Raw genomic sequence first — 15370 nt, 5'->3', positions numbered from 1 at the left:
GAGCAGAGCCCCCCCCCCACCTCCTGGAAACATGTTTCAGGCAATAATATACCAGGTAGGTTTAGTAATACGAGATGAGAGGGGGTTGTTCTACTCTCCTCACAATTCCCCCCAAATAATCATCGCTAGTTACAGACTCAGCTACTGATGATGATTGTGACCAACGGACCTACCGATTTGAAACCTACCGATCTCAAACGTTAGGGATAAAATAGCGTATTCCTGCTGGGTAACAAAAAAAGCTTCAAAGGATTTGTTTCATTCGTGATGAAATAAAATAAAAAAAATCGAAGATAAATCTAGTAAGAAAGAATCGATGTTTGTATCACAATGAAATGCAGCTAACGTTGCCTCGCTTACAAAAGCCAGAAGTGGAATTCCATGTTTTGGTTACTAGAGAACGATTTCCCGATTAGGTAAAAATAGATTTAAGAAAGAAACCAAAAAAAGTGAAATTAATAAAAATGAAAAAGACATTTATTAGTTCATCCACCGTATTAATGTACAACAGCGAAAAAAAGTAGTTTCTCTTGGAACAAGATTCAATGAGAAGAAAATGGATTTTCATTAAAAGTGTCCATTCGCACAAGACCACATTCGATCATTTCTATATTAACAGGTGGTCTGCTACCAGAATTATCAACTCTGCTTTTAATCGCGATCTTGATAGTGCATTTCATCGTTGCTCTGACATCATTCGAGGTTATCGTATTTGTTAGCGCTGCGAGATTCGTTGTTATAACGACAGTTTCCAGGGTACTCGTGGCAGCCGAATGGAATATACGACGCAATATCTCAATATCTCGCTTCAAAATACAAGGAAAGTAAGAGAGAGGGAGTCATGGGCGACTTGCAATATGTAGCGCAACGAATTAAAGCAACACCGTGCATATATTACCGTACAGATATTAGATATTTATAATTTATAATTCTTCTGATGCAGAACTGAATGTTCTATGACAACTGCAGAATAAACGCCACACTCAATCATACTTTAGAAGACAAGTAAATACCCAACCAGATATGCAAGTTTTTTAACTCTCTTCACAATAGTCTAGACTGCTTTATTAATATAATTGACACGCTTAGACATTGCAGAAAGAATGCGAAGGTAAGGCAGACGTCACTCGGACATTTGAGTAAAAGTGTACCACTGTCAAGTAATTAAAATAAAAATAAAACTTTTCCATTTCTATATCAGTTGGGTTATTCTCTACTTTAATATCAGCAACTTCAGTTGCTATCCCTTTCTTAATTAGTTCCCAAGCTATGACCAATGATCGGACTGTGGGATTTTATGACAATCTTCAAATTTTGTTACAAAAACCTATAAAACCTCGGTTCGAGTTCCGTCTAGGATATGAGAATTTATTATAAGAGATTTTGAGACTGTTTAACCAGAAACTTGGGTTAGGCAAAAAAGCCAACAGCGCTCCCACGCCCGCCCGCCCGCCCGCACGCGCACACGCACACACACACACACACACACACACACACACACACACACACACACACACACACACACACACACACTCTAGAGGTCATAAAATCTATAACAGAACAGCACCATGTATTGGCATGAGAGAGGAGCTGGGGGTTGTATTCACTAGAAAAACAGTTTGACCGAAGACCAAGGAAAATTATCTTTTTCTTGGTTCCTCTTTCTCTTTTTCATTTGATTATTCTTCTCATCAGACTTTCATGTCGTAAGATATGTCCATATTTCGCTGCCATAAAGTGCTATACTCCATACTTAAGTTTCCTTTTAATATCTTTTCCATTTTATTGAATTGGTTTTTTGCTATGCCTATTCTTATCTTTATGTTTTCTTTTGATCTTCCTTCCTCATTTATTGTACTCCCTAGGTATTTGTAATCCTTTACATGTTTTATCTCTTTCCCATTTAATTTAATTTTCTTTATGATCTTTGGTTTCTTGCTTGCCAGTAGAATTTTGGTTTTTTCAACATTTATTTTCATGTGGTATTATTTATTAAATATTTCATTTGTTGTTTTGATTAACTTTTTTAGTCTTCTTCTGCTTTTTGCTATGAATGCAATATCATCCGCAAATCTGAGACAAAATATTTCCTCTCCACCAATTTTTATGCCACTGCTTGTTTTTTCTTTAACTTCTCTGATGGCATTTTCAATATATATGTTGAAGAGCAAGGGTGATAATATGCACCCTTATCTTACTCCACATCTAATATGTACGGTTTCTTCCTTATTATTTGTTCTTATGTATCCCATTTGTCTTACATATACATATGTTTGATCACTCTTCTATCAATATAGTCAATGTGACTTTTCTTTATAATATTCCACATCATCTTCCAATTAACTTTGTCAAATTCTTTTTCTAAATCCATGAAACATATATGTTTTTTTGGTTCAGCTCCATTCTTTTTTCGATTATAGTTCTCAGACTTAGTATTGCTTCTCTTGTTCCCTTTCCTTTCCTTTCCTGAATCCATATTGGTCTTCCTCTAGTTGTGAATCTATTCTTTTATATATTCATTCGGTTTTCATTCGGCAACATCCTATTATTTATAATAGGATTCTGCTAATGTGTGTAATTAGGGCTATTGTTCTATCGTATTGTTGGTTACATTGGAGAGCGTTTGCTTTCTTGGGGACTGGTATTATCAGGGATTTTGTGAAGTATTCTGGGAGATCTCCATTTTCATATATTTTAACTATTAGTTCAAATATATCATTTTTTGTTTTCTCATCCAGATTTTGAAAGGGGACTTCACTTGGAAAGTTTTAGATTCCTGGGCTTTTCTTCTGGCAGACTGATGCAATCTTTTTTCAAATTCTTCTTCTTTTATTATTGATGGTCCACTATTGTCTTTAATTTCTGTGTCATTTTCTTCCTGTTCTTCTCCTTGATACAGGTGTTCAAGATATTTTTTCCATTATTGTAATATATCTTCAGAATAAATAATTAGTTTACCATTCTCATCTATTAAGGCATTACTATGTGTAGAGTTTTTCAGTTTGTTGCTGATTTTTGTTATTTGGTTGTAAGCTGTTTCTAGATGGCCTTTATTAAACAGTTTTTCTGTCTTGTCACATTTTTCATGGAGATATTCTTCTAAATAATACCACTAAATATCTTTCAAAAATATATTTTAAAATAAATTGTATAACAAAAGTTATATATTTTAATCATATTATTGTGTTTCTTCTTTCATTCTAACCTTCAATTAATCCGTAATCTCGCATATAAGATCAGGATGTTTGTGAAGGAATGGCGTTTTATTATTATATAGAAATATTTTTAAAATAGTTAGCAAGTTGACATTTTTGTCTCTCTTGGACCAGCATTTTAACTATTTTTATTGTAAGGTGAAGTGCCAAACTTTGCGAAAATGTGTGTTCATGGTCTGGCTAGTTTAGGATTTAAATTTTCGATGAAGAAAATATCATCACCTTCAGTGAGACTGGCAAACTGAGCATTGCTTATTAAAGTTTCTATAAAAGATTCAGCTAAAGTTAGTGATGTATCATTCACTGCATTTCTTTTAATCTTTCTCTGATCCAACATGAAATGAATTTTTGAAGTATAGCATATGGTACAGTATAGGAACAAAGCTCGTGTTACTGCATCAACGTTCCTGATAATGAAGAAAGTTAATCAAACACAAAGATAAAAACTAGCAAATACAATACTTTTGGTTTGCGTTTGTCTTTCTAAATTCAAAGCAAAACTGATACGATTGCATTTATTTAGATACTGTATATTTATTATTTAACTACTTTATCACTATTTATCATTTATTTATCATTTAAGTACTTTTTAAATGATAAATAGTGCATTTTGAACCAGACAATTTATAGGCTTCTAACAATTCTATGGCATGAAAAAAAATTTATAAAGACTTCTAACAATTTTATGGCATGAAATTAGCTAAGTCTCTATATAAAAAATCACGATTATAAATAGGATTGGAGGGAACTTTTTTTAAGAAAAAAGGCAACCTTATAATTCCTAGTTTTGTAGGCATGAAATGTCAATAAAATTCCCAGAAGTAGACAATTTTACTAACATTTACGAGGGTGGTCTGAAAGGTTCTCGGCAAAGACCATAGATGGCAACACTATCGCCAAGATTTTTTTTCCAAGTTGGAACATCTGCCATAAGCATCCATGTGAAATTGCATGGATGTCATGCAATTTCACATGGATTTCACATGATAAGTCATTCTATTAAGTAATTTGTTTCATACAGCTGTCTGAAGCAAATTGCCTGTATTCCTTAAAATGGATAAAATTGAGTATCGTGCGGTTATAAAATTCTTTGTAAAATATTCTAATAACATAGTATATTCTGATAATTAAACTTACACTTATTTGTTAATAATGTGATGTGGGAGTTCCATTTCAGATTGTTATTGATATGGAGGCCCATATTTTGGATATCACTACCTTTCGTTTCATGCCATTTTATGGTTATATTATAATCCTTCTTATCTGTTAACGTTAAGAACATATATCTGGTTTTATCGGTATTAATTTTAAGACCATTATTGCTAAACCACTTATTTAGTATCAACGTATCACGGTTAATCCGAACAAACATGAAATGGCTTGTAACATCAAAACATACTTCTGCAAAACGATTTAGAGACTAGCTTACGACACTATATAAAGTTGAGTTTTATTTGAAACGTATTATAAGATACAACACTAAATATTATATATTATTTCTCAAGTATATGCTGTTTGTCACGAATGCGTGCCGTCTATCGATACAGAGGTTCAATTTAGCCTCCATCTGTATTTTTATAGTAACCAGTATGGCTACGGCTCTTGTTTACACACATTGCACAGTCCCTTCTAGTCTATTACCCTTTTCTTCTCTTCATTCCTAAGTCTTTTCCTTAACATACCAATCTCTCTCTATATTATCACTTGTATTCTTCTGTTCATCACTATTCTGTTGATTTGTACTACTTCTTCAGTACAAATAAAGTTTCAACTTTAGAAATTATAAGCGCCAGCGCGAACTGATTTAAAAAAGGAAGATGTAGTAAGAGGGATATGGTGTGAACAATATTGCATTTTCATATACGATGCAAAGAACATGAGAAGAGAGGGTATTGTTGAATAGCAGAATTACAACTACCCAAATCAGAAGCTTCACATGACAGCAGTATATGTTGGGGTGTGACGCTTTTAAGGCGTTCTCACTTGAGATAAATGTGAATATGGCAAATGATATACTGTATGAGGGTGGTCTGAAAGGTTCTCGGCCTCTACCATAGATGGCAACACTATCGCCAAGATTTTTTTCCAAGTTTCCATTTGTCATAAGCATCCATGTGCGAAACTGCAAGTCATTCTATCAAGTAGTTAGTTTTATACAGCTGTCAGAAGCAAAAGCGTTGTCTGTATCCCTTGAAGTGGATAAAATTGAGTATCGTGCGGTTATAAAATTCTTTGTAAAAGAAGGTTTAACGCCAAAAGAAATTCATTCGAAGTTCAGAAAAGTTTGTGGGCACTCTTCTCCTTCGTTTTCGACAATTAATTACCAGCCTTGAAGATGATCCACGTGAAGGATGTCCAAAAAGTGTAACAACATCAGAAATCATTGATCAAGTGCACGATATGGTACACATATCGTGCACTTGATCATGGTACAGAATGACCGGTGAGTCAAAGTCCGTGAAATTGCTGAGACTAGAAGCATTTCAAAAGAACGTCTAGGATATATTTTGTACGAAGAATTGCAAATGAAAGAGCTTTGCGCAAAATGGGTGCCGCGCCTTCTCACAGCAGATCAAAAACGCACTCGCATGAAAATCTCTGAACAGTGCTTGGAGCGTTTTAACAAGAATAAAACTAATTTTGTGCGTCGATTTCTTACTAATGATGAAACTTGGATTCACCATTACACACTAGAATCCAAACAGCAGTCAAAACAGTGAACAGAAGCTGGTTGTTCAGCGCCAAAGAAGACAAGATTATGGCACCGGTGTTTTGGGATGATAAAGGCATTTTGTTTATTAATTATATTGAAAAGGGTAAAACAATAACCGGGGAATATGATTCTGATCTTTTAACCAGACAAGACGAAAAAATTCGTGAGAAAAGACCCGGTTTGTAGTAGAAAAAAAAAATCATCTTTCATTAGGACCATGCCCCTGCCCACAAAGGTGTTTTGGCAATGGGAAAATTAAGGGATCTGCACTATGAATTTTTAGAACATCCACCCCAGATTTGGCTCCCTCTGACTTCTATCTCTTCCCAAAACTAAAACTCTTCCTCGCTGGTCAGCGTTTTTCTTCGAATTAAGAGGTGATTGCAGCTGTAGAGGAGTATTTTGCAGATCTTACTGAGGTCCACTACACGGACGGGATAATGGCGCTGGAGCATCACTGGAATAAATGTATTAGTCTTAAGGGAGATTATGTTGAAAAATAAAAATAATTTTGAAATTATAAATTCGTTTTTTCATTGTTAGGCCGAGAACTTTTCAGACCATCCTCGTATATGTAGCACGAACAGAAATACGAAGAGCATCTTTACGATAGTAAAGATGCTGTTACACTTTCATAGCCTTTCTGTTGTGAGGTAAAGTGCTGTTGTGTGAACTGGCCTTCCACGATGGGTTCTGAGACTCCATGGAGGTATCACGTCATAATAGTAGTATTTTGAGATAATCTTCCTTGCAAGATTTACTGTCTACATCCCTGTGTGCATGATCAGTGGAACTGATAAATTAGGCAGGGATGTTGAGATATTTGCCATCAGCAACGATTGAACACAGAATATATCTTCCCTTTCAAATTCGCTATTAATGTCAGCCACTCAGACTACACTTCATCCAAGATTCCTTCAACCTTCACTCAACAATTCCAGTTTCGTGTCCTTTGCCATTACAAGGTTCCCAAATCAGATGACCTTCGACTCCTTTCCGTGATTTGAATACTGTTTCTGTTCTCCTAATTCTAACACCTTTCAGACTGAATAACAGAAACAATCCTCACCAGAATGAAGGCCTTCATCCTCATTCCACCAAAATTCACAATCACTATCCAAGTCTTGATTCACCAATAAGTCATAAGTGTGTCAACGCATCCAAAGGGGAAAAAACTCAATATACTAGGAGTGGCTCAAGATGGCGAAACTCCAGCATCACACGCAGCCTAAATTATGGCTGACAACAAAGCTCAAAAGAAAACCATCAATTCTGAATCATTCATTTGAAATAGCGAAATGTCAAACTCGTCTCCCATTCAAATGGGAATCAAGCTTGCTGGTCAATTGCGAAAGGCACTTATGTGTATTTTTTTGCCTGTTTATGGTTCCATTCTTTGTCACATCCGGATGGTACTATAGTAACATCACTCAAAGATAAGGCTTACATACTGGAGTCACTCTTCTCTTCTCTTCCAATTTCTGCATTGTTGACTAAGGCAGAGTTTCTCCATCCCACTTTAACAACAACTACTCACGCCATGCCACTTCTAGTCTTATTCTGATTCTGATTATTCTGATTTCAGAAAAAAATCAGAAGAATCTTGAAAAACAAACAAGGCTTTTAGTCAATAAGGGGATAAAAATCACTTATTATTTTACAGCGTATACGAAACACTGAGATCGAAAACTACGATCTAAGAGTTTCATGCCGAAGAACTATCGGCGAATCCAAGCGTAAGTGAACACCTGGTTACAACACCAAGGCAACTCGAAGCAAAGGTAGAGCAAGCTCCCTCACTATACTTGATATTTTCTCATAATGTAAAACACAGCTCCTAGGAGATGTAATACTGCTTTACATTATGATGAGAGGTCACTACCCAGACCGGTTTCAACTTTTTTGAAGTCTCATCGGTGAGTAGCTAGACCTGGATGATATCAAAGTTTAAGTGAAAAGAACTTGCATACCATCCCTATACGAATGCTATAGAGATGTCTCAGAGTTTTGCATACTGGCTGTAAAATAATAAGGGATTTTTATCCCCTTATTTAATTAAACTTCGCCAGAAAAAATAGCCGTTTGGCTTTTTAAGGCCTTTAGTCATTATGGCATCTCTCACTATTTCATTAAAATCTTGTACCCCGTTCATATTATTTCGCCTCTTTAATCTTTCCTGGTCAGTAGATCTAAACCATGGAAACAAGCCTAATTCAGTCCATTAAAAAAAAAAAAAAGAAAGAAAAAGGAAAAAAAGGGGACAAATTTCAGCCAACGAACTGTCTTTATTTCTGTTTTGCCAAAACCATGGAAAAGGTCATGAACAGCAAACTTTTCCAACTGGAGACAAACCAGTAAATAAGTGACTAGCAATATGGTTTCGCCATTCTTGATCCAATGATCAAGCTACATTATCCACCTTTGTACTCAAACTATGGAAAGGTTAGGAGAAACTCATGTAGTTACACTCGACATCTCTAAGACAATTAATCGCGCCCGGTATAGAAGCTTGCTCAGAAAGCTATTACCCTGTGGTCTGCTTGGTTTGCAACTGGGTCCTTCCTTCCTCTCTGTGCGCTCGCTACGTGTCATGAGAGATGATCGCCTGTCCTCAGATTTTCCTACCAGTGTAGGAGTATTTCACAGCTCTGTACTTGTACTCACTCTCTTCCTCCTGTGACTGTATTCAGATTCAACTCCTAGCCGTGTTGATGACAGTACACTCCTGAGTCTTTCATTTGACTAACCTTGTAGCGACCAATTATCAGAAAAGCCTCAATATCAACCATAACCAATATTCTAAACTCTGATTTCCTTGTTATACTTGTGACTTTAATACTACCAATACTCAGTAATACCAATACTCACTCATCCTATCTAATTTCTCTCAAGAAAGATCTCGCATCATTTTCTCTAACTTTCGATAACAGCCAGAAATCCAAACATGCCTTCCTTCTTGGACAGGCCTACAACCCCAGCCTTTTCTGGAACCAACACGTCTTTTTTTTTGCTGTGCTTTTTCGCTCAAGACCTTAGCTGCACGACTGATAACACTATATAAATCCCATATCCACCAAATCCTCGAATCTTACTCAATCATTTAGGGTAGAGTACCCAGATCAGGGCCGCATTTACCATTAGGCACAAGCTCGGTGGCCTTACTCTATATGGGAGGCCACATTTTAAAACCTTACTCACAAAGGACAATAAAAAAAAAACAGCGTAGTTGTAGTTGCAAAATAAAATATTTATTTTTAAATATTAAATTCATAATATAAAAACTAGAGGCCGTTGAAAATTTTGTAAGGCCTCCCGCTTCCATTTGAAATACATTGTTCTTTCCTTACATGGGCTGCTCGTGCATAGGCACTGCGGAACTGCAGCATCCCCCAATTTTTCTCGATATATAAATATATTTATTAATATTTGCTTGTAATATTTAATTTTATCATTCAACAATCCTATACAATTCTCTTATTTTGTATAAAAAATAATAAAAATCCATCTTGTAGCACTTAGGAGGGCGAAGGACGCTAGCAGCACTGTCTTTACCAAGTGTCATATTGCTACGAGCGCAAGCATATGCACGTCATAGTGAGATGCGAGCAATTAGCGTAATGCGGCACTGTCCGTCGAGCAGTTCCATTGTTGTTTATATGCAGTTTGCGCCAGTAGTAGAGTGTTCGTAGTGCTTATCGTGTTTACTCCGTCTCTTTAAATATTTGGACATTATAATTAAAGACATAACATTTGTTATAGTTTTTATTTTAGAACATTATCGGGGTTATGATAATGGATTTTATTTTTAAGTAATTTTGAATTATACAAAACAGAATAATTTTATCGATAATAAACAATATTTTTTCATGTTTAATTTTTACCATAATTTTGATATTTTATCCAAACACGTATACACTGTATTTACTGTGTATGTACTCGTATATTTCGAAAGTTGCAGCACCCCCACGATTTCAAGCCACGAGCCGCCACTGTTTCCTTAGAATATAAAACTACATTCTAAGGAATAAACTATATAGAATATAAAATGTCGAGTAAAAAAAAGTGAATGTTAACAAGCACAGCAAGTTATCGTTACTATTTATTGGCTCTACGTTTTAACTAAAGCTGGAATTATTATGCTTATTACTGAAACTTAAAAAAATCAAAGCTGGAGTTGAATAAGTCTCAATAATTGTACGATAAAGTTGGAATTGAATTAATCCTATATATATTATATGCTTTTTATGTGAATCCCAGGCCTTCAGTAAGTAAGGTGGTCTCGCACTAGGCGACAAAATTTACCTTTCACCTAAAGTTGGGTGGTTGGAAAGCAGGCACCTTAACCATTCTGTCAACCAGGGAGGCATACTATGCATGTTACTGCAAACTGAAACGTTTTATATTTATATTTAGATCCATGTTTTAATTCCCTAAATATAATGATTTTTGCTACAATTTTTATTACGTAAATTCAAAATTTTTATTTTTAGTGAGAATATCTGAACTTTACAGTTGATGAAGTTTCTATTTTAACCTTGATTAGCAAGTTTAATTTGATTGCATTTAATTTTTTTAAAAAAATTATCGTTATACTAAATTATTACCATACCTTTCAGCATTTTTTTGGTATTCAGAATTTTTGTCAACGAAGCTTGTCAAACAAAATCAACAATCAACACTGCAATTGAAATCTTTCACAGAAAGATTTCAATTACTCTTTCTTTAAATTAATTATGATTCAGTTACATGGAATATTTAAAAGTGTAAATAATATATATATTTAGAACTACATTAAAAGATTTTAAACTATTTAGAAAATTTAATATTAAATATAAAGTATCGCAGAAGTTGCATAATTATTTAGAATCCATAGATATAAGTTAGTCATTTATTTATATAAAATGTCTTACAACGTTACTGGTTTAATATTACCAAGATTCGTTTTAATATTAATATTTATTATATACATGTGAAATTCGTTTTTAATTTTGGGAAGAGACACAATGAATAAATTGTGCACCAAAAAGGGTCAAATATCGTAGAACAGTAAAGGAAATTCCAAATAACGGTATTAAACTGATAGTTTAGTTACCGTTATTTGGCTAGTATTTGTAAAGCAGTATACTGTATACAAGTATATATACCTAATTATATGGTTAAAGTAGTTGTCGCAGTCGGTAAGAATATATTTTTCAATTAATATATTATTCTTATTTTACTGTTACTCGTTTATTTTAACAAAACCAAGATACTACTGTTTCTATTTTTGTATTTTTTTTAGCTTTTAAAGTAATTGTTTATTTTATTATTATTTATTTTGGATTTAATAAATATTAATTTCGCTTTTGATAGATTAATATACATAATGATGCCAAGAAAATTTGAATCTGGACTCAGAGAAAATGAAAAATAGCTAAATAGTCCAAAGGGGGCAGTTTTTTCTTTCTTGCGTTCTGAAAATGAAGAATTTCGTAGAACTGAAGTTGTACTTCGCACTTTTCGGAATGAAAACGAAACATTGGTATCATTATCAGGAGGAGATGAAAGTGAAAATGAAGAACATCAAAATGATGTGGAAAACATAGAAGGAGAGAAAGAAGTAAATGAAACAAATCAAGAGAATTCTGAAGAATATTTTCAATCGGAGTCTGTACTTACCAGCAAGCAAGCTATCTCTTATCCTACCGATATAGTAGTGTGGCCACTTACTATTAATGAACAGTTTATCGAACATATTTTAATAAATATGCCTCAGAATGTTGGTAAACTCGAAAATTTAAAAATAAAAGAATACACAGAACGCAATAGAATATATGTCAGAAATGTAAATAAATCACATTTTTACTGTAAAAAGGCGAATGGAACAAAGGAGAAACGAGAGTGGCTAATTTTTTCAGAAACCAGCAAAGCAACTTACTGCTTTGTTTGTAAATTGTTTTCTAAGTCAAATAATAGCTTAATGAAGGATTTCAATGACTGGGGAAATATAACACGAACCTAATGTGATCACGAGCATTCTACTCAGCATATACGAGCGACGTGCACATGCAGAGCCGGCGCTAGGGTCTTTGCAGGCGGCTGTAACGATCCAGGCGTGTGTTGTTCTTTTACGATAATAAAAACTTAAATTATTTGAAATTTCTTAAATAAATTTTGACAGAACAGCCACACGTTGGTTCGCTAAATGTAACGAATGGGGTGTTGACTAGGCAGGATAATCAATAAAAACTCGAATATTCAAAAAATTCTCAAAAGTTAAAGCAAATTTTGATAAAGCCACTTAACTTTAATCGTTGAATATAACGATACAGGGATTATAGCCTTCTCACCGACCCGAATCGCTAACAAAATTAAAATGAATTTTAATTAAAGCTAAAATTTATTTGAACTAAAGTTTAAAATTTTCTTGCATTTTACTAAATTCTTAGTAAGTTGTAAAAATTTTTCAATAATTTTTATAAAGTGGAACTATCTTTTAGGAAAATAAAAGAAACTCAAGATAGATGAGAAAATAAGAAAATAATTCAGAAATAATAATTAGAACATTTTATTAATATTAATATTCAAAAAATAAAATCTTTACAGAATAACAGAAAATAAAGTAAATTACATAAATATACTTGAAATTTTTTTATTAAAATTTTAGGGTTCTCGATTTCATATTCACCAAATTAGAAATAATGGTCTTACCGTCTAATTCCGCACATACATCATTTTCAATAGTATAATGTTTCGATATTAACGCCAAACTAACAATCTTTTTTGTGACATACTTGTTCTTAAGTAGGTTTTAAACAATTTCAACTTCTTCTTCTTCCTAACATGAGACCGGAACAGGCCATGTGGCCTGTTCCGGTCTCATGCCTATCTTTCTTGGTCTTCCGTCAATTTCAACTTGGAAAAGGAAATTGATTAAAACCTAATCAATTTCCTTTTGCAGATATATCTGCAAAAGGAAATTGATTAAAAAAAGGAAACTGCAAAAGGAAATCAAGTAGTCTTCTACAAGACTACTTGATTCAGTAGGTGCGAAAAGTTTGCAACAAAAGCAAAAAACAGAATTTAAAGTTTCGGAATAAATGAGCCATATTCTTGGCACGAGCTCCCCGTTTTCAATTTTTCTATTATAATACGTGTGGCCAAATTTACGACCATATGTATCTCTGGGATATATTATATTTTTATTTTGAACAGGCCCCATTTCAATTAAAACAACTCGTAATTTTTCATCAATATTTCCCCATTCACCTGGATCTTCTAAATTTACAGAGACTAACAATGTGTTAGTTTCGTGGTAAACTACAACTAAATCTTCTCTTAACTATTTTAACTATTTTTGAATTAAATCCTGCGTCTTGTTATCTCGTTCAACAGTTGTAATAGTACTTTCATTCAAACTGGATGATGTGCACTGTTCGTCAACTCTGATTTCTGATGTATCGAGTTGGTTACAATCTGCATCAGAATATTTTAATATTTTAACAAATTTATTAAGCGCCCCAGTTTGTTTCTTAATATCTGCTTCTTTCGCAGCATGATGCTTACGATTTTGTGCACCTGTTATCTTTTTTAAATTTTTGATTCCATTTCTATTTTATACCCACAAGAAATTATTACACAACACGACACAGAGATGAAACAATAGTCCGCACTGCGCTACTGTCAGTTGCCTATTAAGATGCGTACTATTATAAATCTACTGTTGCTATCCTGTCATTACTGCGACATTGTAAAATTTTATTATTATTTTAACTTTGTATACTTGTAATTTCTATTAATTACTTGTGATGTCTTTTTTCTTTACTTTATACTTTATTCTCCATTATTCTAATGTAGCTGTGCGCGCTTTCTCTCTCTCAGAATCTCTCTTGTTTATATTATTACGTGCTATGTTTACAAGAAAGTCAAATAACATTTATTTACATTACTATGAAATGTACACGAATTTAAACATTAGGGAGATTGTTTTCTCTATCCTTCTCTAAAAATTCTTTAGCAAAATTTAGAACCTTTTTTCTTCAACTTTAAAATACTTTCTTTAACACAAAACGTTATCTACTCTCAGTTTACAAATTTTACTTATTAAACTCCAAACTTACTCGCAAAGAAGTTACCTAAATCTCTCTGTTAAGTTATCTTTACAAATTTGATATCAACTTCTAACATGCCAATTGATTCTCTTAAGGACACTTCTTAACCTTATTAAACATTAAACGTATATCTTAAAAGTCTTTCTAATACAACTAAAAGAGAATTATATAAAAGTTTTGAACTTACAAAGGCTCTGTATCTCACAATTAGTCAAAAGTCTTTCACTAAAAGTTCTATGGCAATTTTTTCATCTCAGATCTTCATCTGGAATTTTGGCTTCGGCTATATCAATTGGAATTGTAGCGGGACTCGTACAGTTCCGGAAAAATGTTATTCTCCCACGGCGAAAAGAAAAACTTACGAGCGAAGGTACTTCGGGAAATCTTTTCTCCTCTACTTGGGCTCGCCGAAAATGCCTGGATGACTGCCGTCTCAAGTAGCTTGAATTGCCGCCTCTAAGAAACTGAAAATGCCGCCTCCAAGAAAAATGAAACTGTTGTCAACTGTCAATCAGGATCCCTCTGGACTGGAAACGTTTCTCTTCTACGGCGTTTGGGACTTCTCCTTTCGGCAATTTGAAAGCCCTGTCTGTGGCCTAGAAGTCGTTTCTCTCTAGCGACGTCTCGAACCGAGAAGCTCCTTTCTGAAGAAGCTCCTCTCTCAACCAACGTCTGGATCTGGGATGCTCTCTGACAATGTCTGGAACCGAGCAGCTCTGTCTCTCTTCGGCAACGTCTGGGACCGGGCAGCTTTAGCAATGTCTGGAACCGAGCTGCCTCCTCTTTGACAGCATCTGGAACCGAGCAGCCTCTCCTGTCTCTCTGTGGACGTCTCTGGAACCTGCCCCCCCCTCTAATTCTGCAGCAATCTCTGGATCCGTGCAGCCCCTTCTGTTTGCTTCAGTCCCTTTTTATTATACCACCTCTGAGACCTTGCATGAAGTTTGGCAACCCCCAAAGAATCAGTATGATTCTTTCTTTCATCTTAAGTTTCAAGTTCGGCACGTCTTTTGTTCTCCTCTGCTTTCTTTTAATTGTAAGTTGCCCGCCATCGGAAAGTTGTATGAACCTTTCTGACTGACTTAGCAGATGTTTACACTTAGAGCCTGCAAGCCTTTCTCATACAAACAAATTTAATGCAGCCATGTAGATCTATTACATGCAGCTTCGGCGATATAAACATTGCCTTTGTTTTTAACACTCTAATATATTCTTATTAAAGCAGTATATACAGTTAAACTTCTAGTGTTATTTACAATAACATCTAAAACAAACTATACAGAGACAAACAAAGTTTATTTTTACAATATTCACATGGGACTTAACTTAAGTAAACAATCGAATGTAATGTG

At 34.3% G+C, this 15370-nt stretch overlaps 1 protein-coding gene across 2 annotated transcripts in view; it reads right to left on the bottom strand.

Annotated features, from left to right (window-relative positions):
* The window catches only part of LOC150098636 (uncharacterized), a 180350-nt gene extending 167667 nt beyond the window's left edge, over window positions 1-12683 (bottom strand). The window contains exon 1 of one of the 2 annotated variants that reach the window (XM_090404915.1): window positions 12619-12683. The gene's annotated coding sequence lies outside the window, so the exon portion shown is untranslated. The remainder of the gene's footprint in view (window positions 1-12618) is intronic. The other variant, XM_090404914.1, reaches the window with a different exon arrangement.
* Window positions 12684-15370: the final 2687 nt, after the last annotated feature.

This window comes from Typopeltis vanoorti, chromosome 15 (assembly GCF_054136105.1).
Source record: "Typopeltis vanoorti isolate ZY-2024b chromosome 15, IOZ_Tvanoo_1.0, whole genome shotgun sequence".
Classification (NCBI taxonomy): Eukaryota; Metazoa; Arthropoda; class Arachnida; order Uropygi; family Thelyphonidae; genus Typopeltis; species Typopeltis vanoorti.
This window is presented reverse-complemented; position numbering and strand designations above follow the sequence as displayed.